Source organism: Podarcis melisellensis (genome assembly GCF_964234715.1).
Source record: "Podarcis melisellensis genome assembly, chromosome: 7".
Classification (NCBI taxonomy): domain Eukaryota; kingdom Metazoa; phylum Chordata; class Lepidosauria; order Squamata; family Lacertidae; genus Podarcis; species Podarcis melisellensis.
Window position 1 is genome coordinate 73067932 of NC_138539.1, and position 21864 is coordinate 73089795.

At 40.8% G+C, this 21864-nt stretch overlaps 1 long non-coding RNA gene across 1 annotated transcript in view; it reads right to left on the reverse strand.

The window, feature by feature from the left end:
- Positions 1 to 259: 259 nt before the first annotated feature.
- Positions 260 to 21864, reverse strand: part of LOC309373874 — a 39548-nt gene continuing 17943 nt past the window's right edge. The window contains exons 2-3 of the long non-coding RNA XR_014170261.1: positions 17334 to 17469; positions 260 to 299 (exon numbers count right to left, since the gene is read on the reverse strand). This is a non-coding gene — a long non-coding RNA (uncharacterized lncRNA). The remainder of the gene's footprint in view (positions 300 to 17333; positions 17470 to 21864) is intronic.

Sequence of the window (21864 nt, forward strand, 5' to 3'; positions counted from 1 at the left end):
TTCTACTGGTGTGTAACAGATGCAATAAATTTTGCCAGGATTCCTGAGTTGCAAAACAGCACACTTTTATGGAAAGATGGCCCTTTCCTCAACATATATATACTAACCAGCTGTGGATTCAGTTGAGTTTTAATATGTTTGCTTTATTGCTAAACTTTCTGAGCAGACAAATAGGAAGCAAAACTAACAGGCTTTTTGTCAAGTGCCACGCAGCACAGCCTTGATGGAAGAGAATCCTTTTTATTATTATTATTCTCCAGTTGTTCTATGACATTCCCCACAGGTTTCTAAAGGCCATCCTTGGAAAGGAAAAACAAAAGAATTGAACAAATAAACAACACAATAAATCATCAAGCTGTAGCAGAAAAGAAAAGAAAAACTTTTAAGGTCTTGCAGAACATCTATTTGATGTGGCACGAGGGATGAGCTACAGAATGACTGTTTGCTGCCCCCAAATTGCAAATAAGTTTTCTTGCAACGATCACATATATCTTGTTTTGCTTACCCCCCACTCGCCCTGCCTGCAGCCACTTCACTCCATAACCAAACCATGCTAATATTCTGTTCCCATTGACAGGACCAGGTTGGGGGGAAAGGCTGGGAGAGCCATAGGAAGGACAGTGTGATAATGTGGGGCTTATTTTTTTTAAAAAAAAATAATATTTATTACTTTTCAAAGTTACAAAAAAGGAGAAGAAATAAGAAGAAAAACAGAAAAGAAAAAATAACAAAAAAGAAGAAAAGCAAAACAATACAGTACAATATATAAACAATACAAAACCCAACCTAAACCCCTTAAACTAAACACATAAATAAAGCAAAACAAAAACAATTGTGGGGCTTAGTTCCATATGTTAGTAGTCTTGCAAAAGAAATAATGGTGTATTTCACACTGATATTCCCATCCTAAACATTTCTCTGAAATATATTGTTATATATATATATATATATATATATATTTGTTTGCTTCTATGGAGTAAACATTCAAGCAAACATATTTTGGGTTCCAGCTAGGGATGGGCAAGACTTTTGATTCAGGTTTCATTTAAACCCAAACCCACATGAGAGAATACATGAACTGAAACACAGCTGTCCTTCAAAATCCACACTTCTCTGAATTTTTAATGCAGTTCTCCAGCCACGCAGTGTGTACAAAAATGCAAATACTAAGGTAAGTTTCCATAGCAATGTATATATTAGTGAAAATAATGTACACAGTGCATTATATTACAAAAAGAACCAGAATATTGGAGAAAATGTGAGTTATAAAAATGTGTGTATTAGGCAAAATTGCATAAAAGTGTGAATATTGGGATTAATTTGCACTAAAATGCTGGTGAATTTTCATGAGGACCTCTTCTGCAAACTGATGGGAAAATGTAGGTTTGAAAAATGAGAAACCAAAACCAACCGATTAACCCATCCCTATGTCATCCTTGTTTTAATTTCCAGGTTATGTTTGGTTATAAATTGTATGTGAAAAGTGTATTTCTTTCAAACGACCAGGGGGGTCACCATTTGTCAGGAACAGCAGAAGACAATATTGCTGGGATGAGGTGCTTCTCCCTCAGATATGTGCTGTGGCAGCCTGATCCCCTTTCCTATGTTAGCTTCCACTATGCTGGCTGGAGCTATTGAGATGTTTTGTCCCCAAAGTTGGAAGGCACCAAGTTCATGAAGGCTGCCCTGTGTCCTAGCACCTGCTTTAGCAACCTGCTCTTTTTTCTGCAGTGATCCTTCCCACTTTCTGCATTGGGAATGGCAAGGCAGCAGCAGAGTTTGTAGAGAGCTGTGCTGGCTTTCAGAGGCAATCCCAACTGACTCTATATTTTCATGCTAAGCCAAGAAGGTCTGGCATCTCCTAGCTTTAACATAAGAGCATGAGAGCCAGGGCAGGCTGTCACTGCTGCTGCAAAGGACAAGATGGCACTACTCTATTGTCATGGTCCGGGTTACAGGCAGTCAGAGTCTCGGCTTGGTACGTCGGGACCAGGGTAGAGGTCGGGAAGCAGGAAGCAGCAGTCTAGGGTCAGCAGTCCACGAAGCCAAGAGTCCACGAATCAGGAAACCAGGAGTCAGGAAGCCAAGAGTCCGAGGGTCAGGAACCAGGATTCAGGAAGCTGAAGCACAGTTAGGTGGGTAGTGTGTTGCTGTGGCAAAGAGCCAGAGGGAACTGCTGGTCTTATATACCCCTCCTGGCCCTTGCCACCAGGTGCTACGAGTCTTCTGTCAAGCTTCACCTGTGTGGCCGCACCTTGCCCTTCCAGGCCAAACTCAGGAAGGCCCCAGTCCTGTGAGGCCCTACCAGTCACAGGGCCTGGCTCCTGCATACACTCCTGACGTCTATTCCACAACTGGCTTGGCAATTGAATCTTACTTCACTGCTGGTGATGGGATAACACTCCCACCATCCCTGAATCTCAGTCACACTGGTCAGGTGTGATGGGAATTGTCTTCTAGATGCTTTGGACTACATCACATGGGCCACCACTGCCTTATGGTGTGTGTTTTTTCCTAGTGCATGGGCAATTGAGAAGCCATAAATCATGGAAGAAATGATTTGTAGAATGGATGAAAGGATAAACAGCCCTCATCCACCTTAATGGTAAGTGCAATAAAAATTATGCACCCCACCCATGAGAATTTGACTTAACTTTCCTCCTCCCTTTGATAAATGCAATTCATTTCCTTCTTAACTGATGGAGAATGGTGAAGAACTAGAAAGAAAGAAAACACGCAGGAGGAATTTTCAGCACACACCACAAATGAACTCCTCATGAAGCACAGCTTACCTAAGTGCAATTCAAAGCTTTTGTGGATGCTGCTTGACAGTAGAGTCCAATTCATTTATAATCTTTCAAAACAAATTTAAACCAAAGGATTTATCTCAACAAATACAACGTTGTAGGAATTAATAGAGACATGGAGTGTTTTCAGAGTGCAAAAATCCTTACTGAGCCTTATTCTAGTATTTATATTCTATTGTCAGATGACAATAGAAGAACACTGGATGATACGGGAAAAACAGCTTGTTCTAGAAACACACAGAGACAGAGACAGACTCGAACCCAAGTGCATAGCCAGCAAGGTAGGGATGATATAAACTAGATTCACCCTGATGTCTTATCTTTAAAGACTTCTTACAGGGCAAGGCTGCCTTCCTCAAGCTTGAACTCTCCATATGTTTTGGACTATCATTCCCATTAGTCACAGCCAGCCTGGTCAATGGCAGGTATTATGAGAGCTGTTGTGGAACAACTTCAACACAGAAGTTTGGGGAAAACTGAGCATGATTCAAACAAGACTAAATACCATACTTTTCCATGTATAAGACCAGTGGTTTTTTTTATACTTTAAAATAAGGTTAAAAATTTGGGGGCATCTTATACACGGATAGTGCATGTGCCCATTTTCAAAATTTGCAATCTCCAAAAGTAGGGGGCGTCTTATACATGGGGGTGTCTTATACACGGAAAAATACGGTATATTTATGAATCAAACCAGTTAATGTGAAAGGTAGATATATCTAACTTTGATCTCTGCAGGCTGTTTGTTTAGAGCAAGTATACAAATGCCCATGAAGAAGGCATTTAAACAATCATTGTATATCTTGGACTGTTTTGACAACAAAATCCTATTTTTTCCAGCATTTTGAGATACAATCCCATTTGGGAGCGTGATATCACAAGGTTGGGGAAGAATGGATATGGGTAAACATTATCAGGTTTCGAACAAGACTAAATCTATTTATAAATCAAAGCTACACTTTTACTTAGGAGGAAAAGCATTACTTTATTTGGGGAGCATAGGTAGTGAGCAATTTTCATGAAATTTTGATATTCCTCTTGAAAGTATTGCATTTATTTTCCATTTCACCACTGCTGCTCTGATAAAAGTCCCAGACCTGAATTCTGCCTTCACTAAATTGCTGCTCCTCCATGTGGAAGGTCACACTTCCCTCCAACATAGCAAATTACTTGCCATCCACCTCAGCTTTCTGATGGCGCTTTTGACTCCACTGGTGAAGCAGTTCTGGGGGAGAAGGATGGGCAGACAGGTTCACCAATGAACTGAACACAGAGACATTGGCCCTGATACAGAATGATAAAATAATCTATAAAAAGTAAGAGCTATACATTCAGTTAACTTTGATCAGTTACTGTATTTCTTCCGCAAACACAGATAGACTTAATGCACATTTGCTTTCCCATTCCTGAGTGATATCAGTCGGTGGCCTGTAGTTTGTAGGGCTATTTCTATGAGTAATGGTTTGGAAGATGGAGCCTCTAGGCCTCATGAAGACCACTTTGAACTAGAAGGAAACCACAGTGCACATATTTGAAAAGATCCTACAAGGAAGATCTGTTCTGTAAACAGTAATAAAAGAAAGCAAATAATCCCTCAAGAATGGAAGAACATTCCTTTAACAAAGAGAAGAAAAGCCAGTAAAATAAATCAATCAACCCTATGGGAACACAAGGGCAACAAGACCAAGATATCAGAATCCAATGTAAAAGGAGGAGGAAGTAGTTTGGTTTAAACATTTGAGGAACTTGTAGTACCCATCAATGGTAGCACTAAGATTCTAGTATGCATTGGTCCCAGCAAGTGTAGCTAAGCGCCAGGGATGGTGGGATTTGTTCTTGTTGGCATCTGTCTGTCTTAAGAGACAATGGAGTGCAGCTCCAGGGGTAATGTCAAACTGCAGGAGAATCACAGTGCCTGCTGTGGCTGTAGAGACCAGTAACTCATAACTGCTCCTTCTGCATTGCTTTTTTTTTTTTTTTTTTTTTTTTTTGCTGTATTAGCAGCATCAAAGTGATCTCCTTGGGGTGCAAGCCAGGACAGTGTGTATGGAGGTCCTGGGCTTCCCAGATGACAACACTGTCCTCCCAGCCTAACTGATATTGTTCAAAGGAAAGCAGAATAATATGTTTGGCACCAGCTTGGGTGAAGGAGTTGCTGGAAGGAGGCGTACAAAGCACAATCCAACCATCTTAGGGACTCCACTCTGGATTTGGATAGGATTTACTCCTTAGTCTTTTCTCCTCCCAAAGAGGAGATTATTATTTTTTTGTCTAATAATATCTATAGGGCCATGGATTCCAAACCCCCATCTTAATGTATAAGTATACCTGACACTGGTTAATGTCGTAGGATGCTGGGTAAGGTTACAAGAATTCTACTGCAAATGGTTATGCAATAACTTACCCCCAGAGAAACCTTCTGCATAATGCTAATTCCTGCTTAGATCTGCATGTCCTCTCTATTGTGGATGTTTCATATCCCTTTCAATACCCTCAGTTTTATTTAATCCATTCTATTATCACAGAGGATAGCCTTGCTATTCCTATAAATGACTTTCTAATGAATACAGCCCTATTTCAATTCTTGATTATTAAGCAGTCACAAGCTAACTTCTGATTACAAAGTTGAGCATTTCCAAGCTTAAATGTAATAGTCTATAAGGAACAAAGCAATATCTGCAGAAAAGATTGTTTTGTCCACAAATTGTGACAGCCTCACCAAACCAAGCCGATTTGCGCTGCGCTACTAATAGAGAACTGAAGATCTGCAATATGTATATATATTAAAACCAACCATGCTTTTAATTGCACCTTGGAATTACACTTAATTCCAGGCTTACTGGAAACAACAGGAGATTTCTGACAGTCTTTTAATTAGCTGTGAAAGAGGAAAGTTGGGAGTTTCTGAAGCAAAGTAAGGAGCCAGAAATGAACTCTGCAACTTTAACATGATCTTAGAACAAAGTTTCTTATAATCCTTTCTGTTGCTGTTAGATATATATGTCAAATGGTGAAGTTCTTAAAACATTATATCACCATGCATGTCTGAATTCTACCAAGTTGGTAAGTGCTGTGAGGCAGCCTACATACTATGGGAGGGATATGGGTCCTCAAAGGCAGTATGAAGAAAAAGCACCCGAATATGCCATAGACTGGAACACGGGTGGCACTGTGGTGTAAACCACTGAGCCTAGGGCTTGCCGATCAGAAGGTCAGCGGTTCAAATCCCCATGATGGGGTGAGCTCCCTTTGCTCGGTCCCTGCTCCTGCCAACCTAGCAGTTCGAAAGCACATCAAAGTGCAAGTAGATAAATAGGTACTGCTCCAGCAGGAAGGTGAACGGCGTTTCCATGCGCTGCTCTGGTTTGCCAGAAGCAGCTTAGTCATGCTGGCCACATGACCCGGAAGCTGTACACCGGCTCCCTTGGCCAGTAAAGCGAGATGAGCGCTGCAACCCCAGAGACACAGAGACGTCTGTGACTGGACCTAACGGTCAGGGGTCCCTTTACCTTTATACCACAGACCAACATCAGAGCAAAGTCACAGTTTTAAAGCCACAACCATGGTGTGACTATGGGATATTTACGTCTGTATGTTCCAAGCTGTTCGAACACAAATATTCAGTTGTGTTCTACATAACAGTACAGTACTTACATTGTGGTTATAAGAATGAGCTAGAATGTAACAATGCTTGAGAAATTTGATCTTAGCAAATTCTGATATGAACTAAACTGATCTTCAGTTGGCTATTTAGTTCCCATAGGCTAACTATTTAATTCTACATATCACCTGTAGTTTGCATAATAAAAGGATGTTCCAGACCAGACTAGTCCAGCAGGTTTTCAGTCATAAAACATGTAATTAAATAATATTTAAGTTCAATGCTTTGCACAGGTTTTCCCAAAAAGGCATTTAACGTAAAACAGGACAGTATGGACTTATGGGTAAACACATGTGAAAGTCACACAGACCAAAACCAGACTGATTTGTCAACACCTACTTTGAAGTTCCAGGTTCGAATCTCATCTAAGCCCTGGATCCACTATTTTATTTACTTATTTGGAAAATGTATATCCTGCAGGGCTACTGCAAGTATAAAATAAATGGTGGGGGGCAGGTAAGCCCCACCCAGCATAATCCATCACAAGATGCGTTGCTCACACACCATTTGAATGACAATGCCCGTCAACTTGGGGGGCAGGCCCTACAAATACTTTATTGTGAGGGTAAAGCGACCTTGGTTCCTAGGAGTTGGCTTCTATGGGAGCATGTTCACCCATTGATTTTAAGGATTTTGGTATGAGTTTGGCAGTTTGTGTGATCTATTAACAGTCTTGGTTTCCATGGATGAAGCAAAAGTATTCTTTTTGCATTATGTAAGATTGTCAAATACTATTTCCAACTCCCAAAGACAGTGAACCTTAAATTTGGTTGTACTGATGACCTCTCCCTTTCCTTGTTTGATTGTAGTTGTGTGGGAGGGTACTTGAAAGGATTCCAAATTAAAACTCGGATGCTTTATTTTTCTGTTCTTTGGCTACATGATCCAATCAAGTGATATGGCAGATGATGTTTCCTATTGAAGCCACTTCCACCACAGCGGGTTTTTACCTGCACAATAGTCCAAATTTTCCACGTTACAGATTTTCCAGAATGATACCATCAGTGAGATGAGCATACGATGAGGCTAGGGACTGGGGATGAAGATATTGGAAGAAAGAGCAGGGCACAACTTTATGCCACCATTACATTTTCAAGTTAGCATTTTGTTCAGACTGTTCTGTACCATTTATTGGAAGAGCATTTGAATTTTCTGGAAGATAACTGTATCAGCAGAAATATATACGTGCACACACACACACACACCCCACACTGTTCCCTGGTGTTCTCTGATTGCTAATAAAATGTAGCCTCTGTAAATCTATAGCTGGGGATTATATATCTTGCCTGAATGAGAACACTATAGAAACCTATTTATCGAGGCCTCTAGGGGAAGGTTGCTAGCCTCAAACATGATTTAAAGGATTATAAAAAGTGATGCCCGCAATGGGCTATTTAATAGACATAAGCCCCTTAAAGTAATGATCCTGTTGACTGACTGACTGACTGGCTGGCTTTCTTCATTCAAAAACTGAACTTTTTTCCCAGTTCCTTTGTGGACACTGGATATATTATAGCAATGCAACGTGCACACATTTGCTGGATACATTGATTCCACTGCTGATGTAACATGCGGAAATGTTTGCAAAAGAACTGTGTTTCTGTGTGCACTTGTCTAACTGTTACAATGCAATGATAGAAATTTTATTTGGGCTGCAGATTTTGTTAACAAAAACAAACACCAGCAGTCACTGGAGTGTATTTGCCTATTTGAGCCTGAAATTAAGTGCAAGAACTGCTCTATATTTTCATAGGTAGAGAATTGTGTTTGCAGTTGATCCAATCAATGCTATCATCTAAAAATGAGAGAGCAAGCGGGAACAGCAGGCTGCAGATAGGCTTTTGCGGAAGGATGAATCACTGTCGCCGAGAACCTTTTCTGGCAGGATCCCATGGGGTTACATCAAGTCCTTGGAGGCAGCAGGGGGCCGGGACACACACAAACAGAAGCCAAATGAGAAAGAAACAAAAATGTATCTTTAATTCTGAAAGCATTTCAAATGCCAGTTGTTGTTTTTTTCTCAAGGGGGGAAAATATGGTCCCCAACTGAAAAAAGCAAAACCTTCAACTTTGCTTTTAGGTTTTGCGAAGCATTTTTCCCTTGAGAAAGGAATACCGACGTTCAAACATTTTGGAAATTAAAAATGCATTTTTATCTACTCTGCTAGGACTGCTGCAGTGTTGTTGTTTTATTGTCTTTTTCATTATCATCACTACACTTGCAATATTTCTGTTGCTGCTTTTTCATGCTTCTTCCTGTTTAACATAAATGATTTCTAGGTGAAATATGATTAGTTTGGAACTGGATTTTGCGTTTATATTCATTGTGAATGCTAATAAGCCCCAATACTTATGACGTATGAATCTATCCCTGTAAGCTCCTTGTTTGTTTGCTTCTCCTCCTCTATGTCTATTCCAAGAAGACTAAACTTTAGCAGACATTGCTCCAAAGGGTGGTGAGCCACAACACTTTGGTACCTTTGTCTCACATGTCACTATATGTGTCAGTCTTGAAAGTGGTACAGGGTATTTTGCTGTCTTTGTTGCATACAAAGGTAAAGGACTCCTGGACACAGGTGGCGCTGTGGGTTAAACCACAGAGCCTAGGGCTTGCAGATCAGAAGGTTGGCGGTTTGAATCCCCGCGACGGGGTGAGCTCCCGTTGCTCGGTCCCTGCTTCTGCCAACCTAGCAGTTCGAAAGCACGTCAAAGTGCAAGTAGATAAATAGGTACTTTTCCGACAGAAAGGTAAACGGTGTTTCCATGCGCTGCTCTGGTTCGCCAGAAGCGGCTTAGGCATGCTGGCCACATGACCCAGAAGCTGTACGCCAGCTCCCTCGGCCAATAAAGCGAGATGAGCGCTGCAACCCCAGAGTCGTCCTTGACTGGAACTAATGGTCAGGGGTCCCTTTACCTTTAAAGGACCCCCGACAGTTAAGTCCGGTTGTGAACGACTCTGGGGTTACGGCGCTTATCTCGTTTTACTGGCCGAGGAAGCCAACATTTGTCCACAGTTTTTCCGGGTCATGTACTTCTGGCGCAACAAAACACCAACACCAAAGCAGTGCACGGAAACAGTGTTTACCTTCCTGCCAGAGCGATACTTATTTATCTACTTGCACTTTGATGTGCTTACGAACTGCTAGGTGGGCAGGAGCTGGGACCAAACCACGGGAGCTGACCCCGTTGCGGAGATTCAAACCTCCAACCTTCTGATTGGCAAGCTCACTGGTTAGACCACATCACCACCTATATTACAAGAGTAAATCTTTTCCCATGTTCAGTTTGACAGACTACCTTTTAAAACTGCTGTTTTATAGTATGGTTTATTTATATTCTGCTTTTTAGCCCAAAGACTCCTGAAGCAGTGAACAACATTAATATAAGTGAATACAAAAATGTACAATAAATGTACACTATACAGGAGCTCAAGTGAGCAACTGGTGTTATTTAGCATTGTAGCTTGTGTATTTTATGTTTTGCTCTACAGATTTGGGACCTGCCTTGAATGCTGTGGGGAGACAAGGTAGGGAAATCTATATTTTATATAAAAAATATTATATATAATACAAAGGGAAACAAACTTAAGCAAAGCAAAATGTTGTAACTCCTCCACTACAATCATGAGAGACCATCCTGTCAACCACAAGAGCTCATAATTTCATATATGGGTTGCTGCGGTGGCTAAGAGAACATACACTAATAAAAGGGGAGGAGGAAGGGTGACGGAAATGATAGAGTTCTCTTTTGATTCACTGTGCACTCGTAGCCTTTCATGCTCTGTTTGTAGCTCTTCTGATCCACACATACAAAGGGAAGCTCTTGACTCAACAGGTGGGTGATCATATATCAGCTGCTCCCAGTTGAGCAGCAATGGGTTGCCCTCAAACAATTATTGACATAATGATAGCAATTAATTATATTGCAAACAATTAATGAAGCCAAAGGTTCCATTGACCAAAAACAAAAACAAAACATGCTTTCTGCTGGCATGAGATTGTGTGATGGAAATTATTGTCCGGGAAGGCAGGGCTGAGAATGTCCTTCCTCTGAAATCCTGGAAAGTCACTACCAACCGTTGCTGACAATACTGAACTAGATGAACCAATTGTCTAACTCACCATAAGGCAGCTTCCTATATTCCTATGAATTAGGAACTTCTGCAGATGCCTGAAAAAATACTGCTAGGGTTAAAAGGTAAAGGACCGCTGACTGTTAAGTTCAGTTGCAGATGACTCTGGGTTGTGGCGCTCACCTCGCTTTACAGACTGAGGGAGCTGACATCCGTCCACAGACAGTGTTTCCAGGTCATATGGCCACCATGACTAAGCCACTTCTGGCAAAACCAGAGCAGCACACAGAAATGCTGTTTACCTTCCCGCCGGAGTGGTACCTATTTATCTACTTGCACTTTTGGGAGTGATTTTGAACTGCTAGGTTGGAAGCAGCTGGGACCAAGCAACAAGAACTCACCCCGTCACGGGGATTTGACCCACCGACCTTCTGATCAGCAAGCCCAAGAGGCTCCGTGGTTTAGACCACAGCACCACCCACGTGGGTTACACAACATAATTTTATCCCTCTTTGGTGTTTGTCCTGAACAGAAATCTCTACATACTTATCCAATTTCTATTTTTGGCTGAATTCCATGGCAACTTAAGCATTTCATAGAATCAAAGAATTGTAGAGTTGGAAGGGACCCTGAAAGTCATCTCATCCAACTCTCTGTAATACAGGAATATCAACTAAAACATCTGTGGCAGATGGCCAACCAACCAATATTTAACCCCCCCCCCCCCCAGTGACTGAGAGGTTTGTTGTCTAGCAGAGACTAATAACCAAGAAATGGGTAGCAAGCAAAATGAGTTATTCTTGTACAAGAATGGTGTCTCATTCACCTTGTGGTGCAGAAAAGAGACCCCATCTACATGTTACATTTACACGTTTATAGTTTTACACAAACAGCTCAACACATACATTGAGAGGGTGCTTTGCCTCCTTGCCCAAAACCTCTGCAATTCAGAAATAGAAGACTAGTAAGATTGCAATGCTATTGCTCAATCTAAGCTTCACTGAGGTTCAGGTGGGGTTTGCAGAGCAGTACAAAAGCTGTCCTCGATCCTCTTCACATCCTGAAGATGTCAGATACAGTGAAAAATGTTCTCATTATTTTACTCTCACAGAACCAGAGTGATTTGTGGAAGCCATTCTGGTTTCCAAGGTCCACTGCTGAATTTAGGTGAGCTAACCTCATTAGGTAGCATAACATCATTCTGCTCCAACTCAAAGCAGGCACTTCCACAATGATCCTTAAGCATAAGGCTGTTTCATAGGTTCAGTTTAAGCATGTATGGACTTCTCCTGGGAGATTTTGCCAGACTTATGAATCTCTTTGGGTGCCCTCTGATATTTCTCAGATGTTTTGCCTGAACAAAATCCCTAGATTCGCCTTGAAATATCCTTTTAGGCAAATTCATTTGGTCAGCTACACATGTAGTTGTGTTTCAGTTTGAAATAAAAGTACCGGTACTTATGGATTGAAATTAAAGGAACTCCACTCATATGATGCTCCCATTGGAAGAAAGGCAAGAGCAGAGATGATTTATGTCAACTGTTCCTTCCTCTTGTAGGCCCTGATGATGATGATGATGATGATGATGATGATGATGATGATGATGATAATAATAATAATAATAATAATAATAATAATAATAATAATAATTATTATTATTATTATTATTATTATTTATTTATACCCCGCCCATCTGGCTGGGCTTCCCCAGCCACTCTGGGCGGCTTCCCCAAAAATATTAAAATACTGTAATACATCAAACATTAAAAGCTTCCCTAAACAGGGCTTCTAAAAGTCTGGTAGTTGTTGTTCTCTTTGACATCTGGTGGGAGGGCGTTCCACAGGGAGGGCGCCACTACCGAGAAGGCCCTCTGCCTAGTTCCCTGTAACTTGGCTTCTCGCAGTGAGGGAACCGCCAGAAGGCCCTCGGTGCTGGACCTCAGTGTCCGGGTAGAACGATGGGGGTGGAGACGCTCCTTCAGATATACTGGACCGAGGCCGTTTAGGGCTTTAAAGGTCAGCACCCTGCAGTATAAGTTCTGGATCAGTACCTATTTATCTACTTGCACTTTGGGGCATGATTTCGACCTGCTAGGTTGGCAGGAGCTGGGACCGAGCTCTATGAAGATTATCTATGGGGTTTGAGGACCCTCTGCAAAAGTTTTTGGGGTGTGTGGGACAGGTGATTTTCAGCTGTTGGTCCTTCCACCTGTGGGACCCCTTGCAGAAAGGACATTCTGGATCCAGCTCACTGATCTAGCTTTATGCTGCCTTGATGTCTTCAAGAAGAAAAGCAACACATGAATGTAATCAATCAACCAAATAAGCCCTTGAATTTGCCTGGAATTGGATGATGGTTGTGCATTTCCCCAAGAGCCTGTTATAGGATAAGCATACAAAATGAGGAGCTTATGCTGGCAAGAGAACCTGAACTTTTCCATACCCAAAAAAAGCTAGTGCAGGGGGGACGAGGAGAAGGGCTTTCAAGGAGAGTAGGCAGGATCCATTTTAGAATATGCCAGACAAGCATATGCATACTTTGCCCTGGGGTGTGGTCCAGACTAATGCTAAAGGCAAAGCTGTAGCTTATAAATCTTTTATGATATCTTCAGGGGGGAAATGCACGATTTTTATACGCTTTTCATCAAGAAAATGTACAGAGCTTCAAAAGGGGCTTTCTCTGAGGTGTAGCATGATCATAAATGTTTGACCTGCCACTTGCTTGTTTATTTCTACAACTCAAAGGATATCTGAAAGGAAATCACATTATACTTGGCTAGATGTATATTCCAAGTAAGAAGTCCTACAGAGGCCAAGATGAAGCAGGACATGAAAGATGGGGCTGCCATAAGTAACAGGAGGCCTGAGACAAGTGTTTCCTCAAATTTGATCTCCAGCTGTTTGGACTACATTTCTCATCATCCCTGACCACTGGTCCTGCTAGCTAGGGATAATGAGAGTTGTAGTCCAAAAACAGCTGGAAGCCCAAGTTGGAAAAACACTGCTCTGGGCATCAACAGGGGGGTGCAAGAGGAGAGTTGACACACATCCCAGATGAACCATAATGATCAGATCCTGATATACAAGGCAAAATGTATCACACCATTCTTCTTATTAAAATTGTTAGAAACTAGTCTGCTTACCCACCCACCTCATAAAAAAGTATGTAGACATATATGTCCTTCTGTAATTGCAACTTATTTAATCTGCTGGCATCATTAAATTGTGTATGTCCCCCACTCCACGTCACAGGGATTCCATGAGCCGAAGACTTGGGCAAACTGTGACCCTCCAGAAGTTGTTGGACTCTAATTCCCATCAGCCCTAGCATGCATGGCCAATGGGCAGTGATAATGGAAGTTGTAGTCAAGCAACATCTGGAGGGCCAAAGGTTCCAGAGCCTGGCACTAGCAGAATCAGGAAAAGCCAGGACATCATGATATAAGGATGCAGGTATCACTAGGGGAGGGAAGAAATTCATATGGGAACTGCTGTTTTCTATGACAGTCAACTGTTTGGCAAATGTCAGCTGAATAAGGCATTGGCTTAAAGGTCAAACATGTAATGTGTCTTTGTGAAAAGGAGAATGTGTTGTAGTCTTGTTGCTGAGCAACAATGTGCAGAGCTCAGTGGAGTGGAAGACCAGACTAGAAGAGTCTCCGGAGGTGTACTTGCCTAAAGACAGAGTCAGCATCCTATGTCAGGTCCATAGGGAGAATAGCAGTCCATGTTGTAAGGTGGTCCAGGAGTCAGGGAATCCGATGATCATGTGGTCAAGACAAGCAGGAAGTGGCAAGGAACTGCAAGCATTGTTTCCAACGTCTGACTGCTGCTGGAAGCTCTGCGTAAGAAGGCTGAAGCCAGCGGGTTCTCATCTGCGCCGTTTCCTCTGTGTCCTTGAAGGCTAATCAGCTGCAGGTGGAGTCATTCCACCCTCTCTGCCTTCTCCCCTTCAGGCTGCTGCTCGGCAGGTGAAGCTGACTCCTGGTCCATGACAGAATGCAAGATTTGCCTAGTGGATCAGACTAAGATCCAACATTTTATCTCCCAACAGTAGCTAGTTAATCCCTCAGGGATGTCAGAACGGAAAATAACGGTGTGACAGTAATGCATCTATGTGCATTTTACAGAAAACACTCATGAGAAGAAGCACTAGATTCCTGTCCACTCCTTCCAGCTTATCAAAGGAAATGTAAAGTAAGTTGCAATTTAATAAAAATGAAATGCTGTTTTAGCAGTAAAATTACAGAAAGCCCTGCGATTTAAATGGTTTGTTATTAATTTCCTTTTTACAGTAACACACAATAGCCAAAGTAACCTCTTGCATGCTTAGGCTGGCTCCAACAGCAGTAGTGCCACTCCCAAACAGAGTTTGGATCTGGAGTACTTACACTAGGGTAAATTATGCAAGCTTCCCATACTTAGCACCACCCCCTACATTACTACTCTATTTTCCATTGGTAGCATTGAAGTATTGTTCTTTTTCTTTCTTTCTTTGTGCTTGCCTTTGCCCTCAGAAAGCGACACACAAGGAATTGAAACAAGTACCTGGTGAATGGTTCAAACCATAAAACAATGCTTTTAATTTTAAGAACAGGAGTAAGAAGAAGAAGTGACAAATCTGAACATGTTCCAGACTGCGATCTTTGCCCTGGGTTACTTGAAATGAAATTTTCTGCATTGTTTAAGCTGTAAACCCAACAATTCGGTCTTGGTGTTCCTGTAAAGCTATATACCAGGAGAGCTATGATTCTCTCTTTATGGATCAAAGTCACATTTTAATATAACACAGTGCACTGGAACTGTACTCAGTTATAACATTCATTCCCTGGACTATCTGAATCACTTTTATCAACCTTTCTCCTTGTCGCTTAGGCTGAGCAAGCTCCAGTATTTCTTAAGTGACTTCAGCAATATCTCTTCCAGAAGCTTGTTGACTTACAACAGCTTAAAACAGAATTATCTCTGGAGGCCTGTAGGAATAAGAACTATGAACCCAACAGCAGTTTGGACTTTCATTTCTTATATAAAGTAAAGGCATCATATTTGGGATGTTTACAGTGACTGGGGTATAAGGAGATGCTGTAAGCAAAATGAATGGCCTTTAGCTGAGTACTGTCAATTGAGTCAGAGCAATTTTCTCAAATCTCATGCAAAAAGACTGTAGACTGGCTGCTCGAGAGACTTTAATAAGTGATGCTGCAAGTGTAGTCTAGGGTTGCCATCTTTAATCTGGAAATTTTTAATGAAAGGTGAAACGTTTCAGAATTTTGCGTTGGTTCCTAATGGCTGGGTACCAATCACCTCCGCTTCCAGTCTCTCATTCACCACCACCCCTGAACACATTTGCAAACTTATCAAGATGTGAGGGGGACTGAAGAGGAGGGGGAAGAGCAGTCAAGACTAAATATGGGGGGGAAATGGTGATGATAGGCATTTGTATGCTGTTGACATTTAAACACAAACCTCTCAAATTTGCACTTTCTGAAACAATATGCAGCCATCCTTTGAAATTTGCACTTCTCTGAATTTTGCAATGGACTTCTCTAGCCAAGTAATGTGTACATAATGCATTGTAGTCAAGTACAAATATTAGTAACTATAGCATACAAAAATCCTTTATGTTAGGGAGAATTACTTTGCAAAAATATGCATGTTAGAAGAAATTCACACTAAAATGCTGAGGAATTTTTATAATGACCTTTTTTTTATATAAAAAAAGCAAATTGATGTGGAAATATGAAGAACTGAACTTAAGACTGGAAAAATGAGAAACTAAGAGGAATCAAAACTGGCAGAATTGTCCATTCTTACCCATAGCATAAAGTTCTCTGGGCAGCTTAAAGTAAATAATGAAATACCATATGGATATGAAATAGAATAAATAGAATTTCTATGTTTTTCCTGAAACCATGAATTGTGGTAAGTGGATGGGGTTTTTTGGCAGGGGTGGGTGGGTCTATACCCACTAACCAAGGGGAAGAAGAAGAAGAAGAAGAAGAAGAAGAAGAAGAAGAAGTTTGGATTTGATATCCCGCCTTTCACTCCCTTTAAGGAGTCTCAAAGCGGCTAACATTCTCCTTTCCCTTCCTCCCCCACAATAAACACTCTGTGAGGTGAGTGGGGCTGAGAGACTTCAGAGAAGTGTGACTGGCCCAAGGTCACCCAGAAGTTGCATGTGGAGGAGCGGAGACTCGAACCCGGTTCCCCAGATTACGAGACTACCGCTCTTAACCACTACACCACACTGGCTCTATGGAAAAATCCATAGTTCATGGAGGTCAGCCATATTTGTTCAGTGAAGGCTTTATAGCATGTTCATTGCCGGCATTGGTCACTCGAGAAATGTAGTTTAGATTCCATCTTATTATTAGGAATTAAAAAATATACATTCAAATGCTGTTGTTAACAGTCAAGGTTTTGAGCATGTACATCTTTATTGCAGAAATCTAGAGATTAAGGGGGAAACACCTCCAAATTCAAATATTTTGAGAAAATACCCATCCTAAAGGGAAAATTTGAAGCAAATGTGGAGTTCTGTCCTCAGATGAATTGCCTGAAAAATTTAGAGAAGCCCCCCCCAACAAAAAAAGCTTTCATAAGATTAGACAAATTAATTGGACAGGGTTCTCTATCCCTAAATAAAGGCCTTGGGAAGTAAACAACTGAATAAAAATGCAATTTCTACACACAAATGTCAGCCAACTAGACATTGCAGCAAATGTGTAGGAGTTGCCAGAGATAGCAGCTGTCTGATTCCTTCTTTTCCCTCATAATGCCTAGCAGAACTTACCTCATGTTGTGACATCATGAAGTTCTCCCCACCACCACCACTGCCATCACCATCTGCAGCCAATGATGCAGAGTGTGGGTGAGGAAATGCAGACTAATGTGCGTTTCACAACACATGGTCAATTCTTTCAGGCATTCTGAGAGAAGAAGGGTGAGTTAAACACATGGTCACCATTTGGGGCACATGTTTATTACAATGCATAGTTTGACTGCACATTTTTGTTTTCTGGGAAATGCTATATTTCCCTGGAAGACCGGATTTGCTTGCTCACTTTTTATAACTTCAAACTTTCCTAGTGGATTTCTATCAAAATGAATTCCAGCTTTTAGCCATTAAAGCTTGCAGACCTTCTGCTGCTGAGCTCCTGTGCCTAGGTCTTTTTGACCCAAGAGGAAGATAAACCTTTTAAATGGAGGTTTCTGTGCCATCAAACTCAGCCACTCAGCAATTTTATTGCCTCTTTTGTAGGTAGACTTGGGAAGCTGGTTTTTCTGTCAACATAAACAGCAGACTGCCTGGCTCCAGTTTTATTTTGAGCTGGGATGAGGGAGGTATGCCGGTGTATCTTCAGCTGAGCTGGAATGTGAGACTTATGATAGCATAGCTGTCCCAGGTATTGGCCGTTTGAGCTAGAGATCCATGGGATCTTAAAAGAATCCCAGTGGATCTTGGGCTTGGATTGCTTCCTGAGATAGAAAGAGGGCTTTGCCATCAGGTTCTGAGAGACTTGAGAGCTTCTGGCAGTCAGATGAGACAATACAGAACAATGTTGTATCATCCATGCTGTTTCAAGCCACAGGTGATTACTCATGAAAACCAACCATGTCTTTATGGTGAGTTATAAGGAAGTAACTACCAAAAATGCTCTTAAAAATACAGTGGCTGATCAAACAGAGAGAGAGAGAGACAGAGAGAGAGAGAGAAAGATTGTGTGTGCAAAAGAGTCACAAAAGAGTACACAGTGACAAACAGAAGAGATTGCAGCCAAGGCAGGCAAGTAGTGCTTCTTAAAAACTCCTCAGCTGTGGTGAAGAATAGCTAAAACAAACAGAGGATATATAGATAATGCAGCAACTTCAGGTAACTGAGCTATTATAAAACACAGTAACTTGTAGTTCACTCCAAGTAGTAATCAGCTTGGGGAAAGCTGCCATATAATCTCATGGGTAGGAGGTTATTTGTAGATTTTCCCAAGGAACTGAAAAGGGGTGGGGGGGGGGGAGAGAAAGAAACTACTCTCAAGTTATTATAATGCTTTTGCCAATACATTATATTGCTTGGTTGCTGCTCAGCCTGAGGGAGACTTGCTTGACTATTCTCTAGGAAGTCTTTCTTAGGCCAGCAGCCGTAGTCTTCAATTATTTCCTTTTTTATTAGTTGTCTCCCCAGAGAAGGCAACCACAAAGCGTTGGGGAGAGAGATTGCACCAAAATAAGAAAAGAGGAGCTCATATATTGTATCAAATCATATCACATCATATTTACTACTGGCAGCTAAATTGGAACTGGCAAAGAAGAAGAAATAAACTTGAGACATATCTCTTCAGCAATCCACAGCTACAGGAAAATGTGAGGTTTCCTCACACTTGAAAAGAAAAACAACACCCCAACAAATCAAAGGAAATTTAAGAGGATCTATACCAAGAAGGGTTCAGTTTACCCTGAGACTATTCATCTTCCTCATCCCCCCCTCCATTTTTGTCAGTCAACAATGTTGGAAACTGGAAAATGTAAAACTACTGGTGCCATAGGCATCTTTGAGAATGTGCAAGTAAGAGAAAACAAGTAAAATAAGGAATCAAAAGATGGGTTTGATTTTGCAGCTAGAGAGTAAAGTTAAGTTGACAAGAAAATAGGAAACTGTCTTAAACAGGGTCAGACCATAAGTCCATGTACCTCAGTATTGTGTAGTCTGTCTAAGGTGAGGAAATTGTGACTTGGGACAACTGGGACATACTGTTCTTCACAATATCTTAATACACCATCTTTGAATTTCCCTTGTTATGACATAATCTACATGCATTTTTAGGAAACTTGGTACAGTGCGTAAAATAGTTTGTGCAGGGGGTAAGATTTATTGAGAAATAAAAGTAAATACTGTACAATAAACATAGATGTGTTATCAATACATTTAAGTTAAATGAACCAAAATACAAAGCATGAATATGCCCATATACAGAAAAGTACAGTACATAGAATTACATACAGTGTCTGGATGCATGGAACAATTTTGAACGTAAATAAATAAATAAATAATTGTTCTGGTTTGTCCAGAGTCCTATACATTCTGCTAGTCAGGAAGTATGTCAGGAAGTTTCCTTAATGTCACAGAATCTGCTTCATTCATAAGGTCATAAATTAGGTAACACCCAGAACTATTTTTTTATTTTTTATTTTTAAGAAAAAGGGGTGCCAGAACACACCATTAACTTCTCCCTTGTTCTCTTATAACGGCAATGGTGCTCACCTGAGAGGTGCCCAAACTTAGTTCTGGCGCGTTTTGGCTGAAAAAAGCCCTAGTAACACCCAAACCACTTGAGTAGCCCCAAACCAACACAATCCTGACCATATATGGCTTAATGCGCAATGAGCAAGCAGATATATTTATTTTATGTCCTATTCCAAATGGAGCTCATGGTGGGAAATGTGGTATTTTCCATCCTTACAACAACTCTATGAGGTAGTCAAAACAAAAAAAATTCCTTCCAGTAGCACCTTAAAGACCAACTAAGTTAGTTCTTGGTATGAGCTTTCGTGTGCATGCACACTTCTTCAGATACCAAGTGTGCATGCACACGAAAGCTCATACCAAGAACTAACTTAGTTGGTCTTTAAGGTGCTACTGGAAGGATTTTTTTTTGTTTTGACTATGGCAGACCAACACGGCTACCTATCTGTATCTATGAGGTAGGTTAAGGTGACAGAGAGTAATGATATTAAATGCATTTTATACGTTCCTTAAGCCAAAAGCTACACCCAAACATTAGTGAAGCACACAACTCTAATTTCTCATCTGTGCATTAGTCTGGAAGTGGTGGATGAGGTTGATTCATATCATAATTCACAAAGACAGAATTCCACAGATGCATCATTATCATCATCTGCTAATTTTGTTGACTGGCTAATTCTGGTCACGACTATGTGGCTTGAAACACAAAACGTAATACAGATCCATGTTCTAATTCACTGTTATACAATAAAACACATATGTGACATAACATACTTGGGTGCACACATACTACACCTCTATTGAAGAAACTGCACTGGTTGCCAATCAACTTCTAGGTGATGTTCAAGATCTTATTACTAACATAACAACTTAGGACCAGGCTACTGCATGTATAGTAGACCTGTCAACCACTGAAATCAACAGGAAATTTTGCTCATGGTACCTTGCCTTACAGAATATCACAGGGTGGTGACCTGAAAACAGGCATTTTCCATGAAGAAATAAAGAAAATATTAAGAATATCATGTAGTAAAAGGCCAGAGGCATTCCTTTTAGGAATTTTAAATGACAATATTCCAAAAGACAAAACTATTTTTTTCTTATACGCAACGTCTGAAGCAAGAATCCTGGTGGCTAAGAACTGGAAAGGGAATCAGTTACCCACCAGGGGAGAGTGGCTATGTAAGCTTTCAGAATACTTAGAATTAGCCAAATTGACAGACATAATAAGACAAAAACCAAAAAGTGAAGTAAAAAAAGAATGGGAGTGCCTAAATGAATACCCCAAAAGTCAAGGTTCAAGGACAGAAATCTGGCTGAGTCTGGAATAACCTTGTGAAGTGAAAGGATATGAAAGAGGGATTTATATCTAGATGTTAGGATAGAGATGATAAAGAAAACAGGAAGACAGGAAGACACAATGAGAGATAAAGGAGGTGCTGTGGGGTTGGAGGGAGTCAATGTCTTGTTGTTGTTTTAGTGTTTATAATATTAACTTGAAAGATAAAGATTTGTTCTTTTTTTGTGTTGTTGTTCTTGTTGTTGCTTTCTTTAGTTTTCGAATGTTGATTTTTGTGTGTATTGTTATTTTTAGATATCTTTCGTGTTGTTGTTGTTGTTGTGTGGAAAATACTAATAAAATTTATTTTTTTTAAAAAAAGAAAACAGGCATTTTCTGCTATTCCTCCATGCGGTCTGGAATGCCCTTCTACCTGTTGTATGTATCAGACATTTCTGATGTCTTTTATGAATTTATATTTTTGCCCAGGTTTTTCCCAACCCCTTAGACTGCACCTTGTTTTTAACTGAGTTTCTGTTTTTATCACGGCATTTAATGTTCACACCCTGATACTGTTTTCTTGTTTTTATGCCATAGTTTTGCCTATGATGTGAGAGGATTTAAAATACTGAGCAGTTTAGAAATGCTTTTCAATAAATAAATGCCCAACATCTATGGATTCGCCTTTGCATTCATGCAAGATACATATTTGTGAGATTATTCTCATTCACTGCACTGGATGGGTTTGTGAGAAGATTTTGAAGTGCACCACATGGAGATAACCCCATCCCTACCCTTGCATGC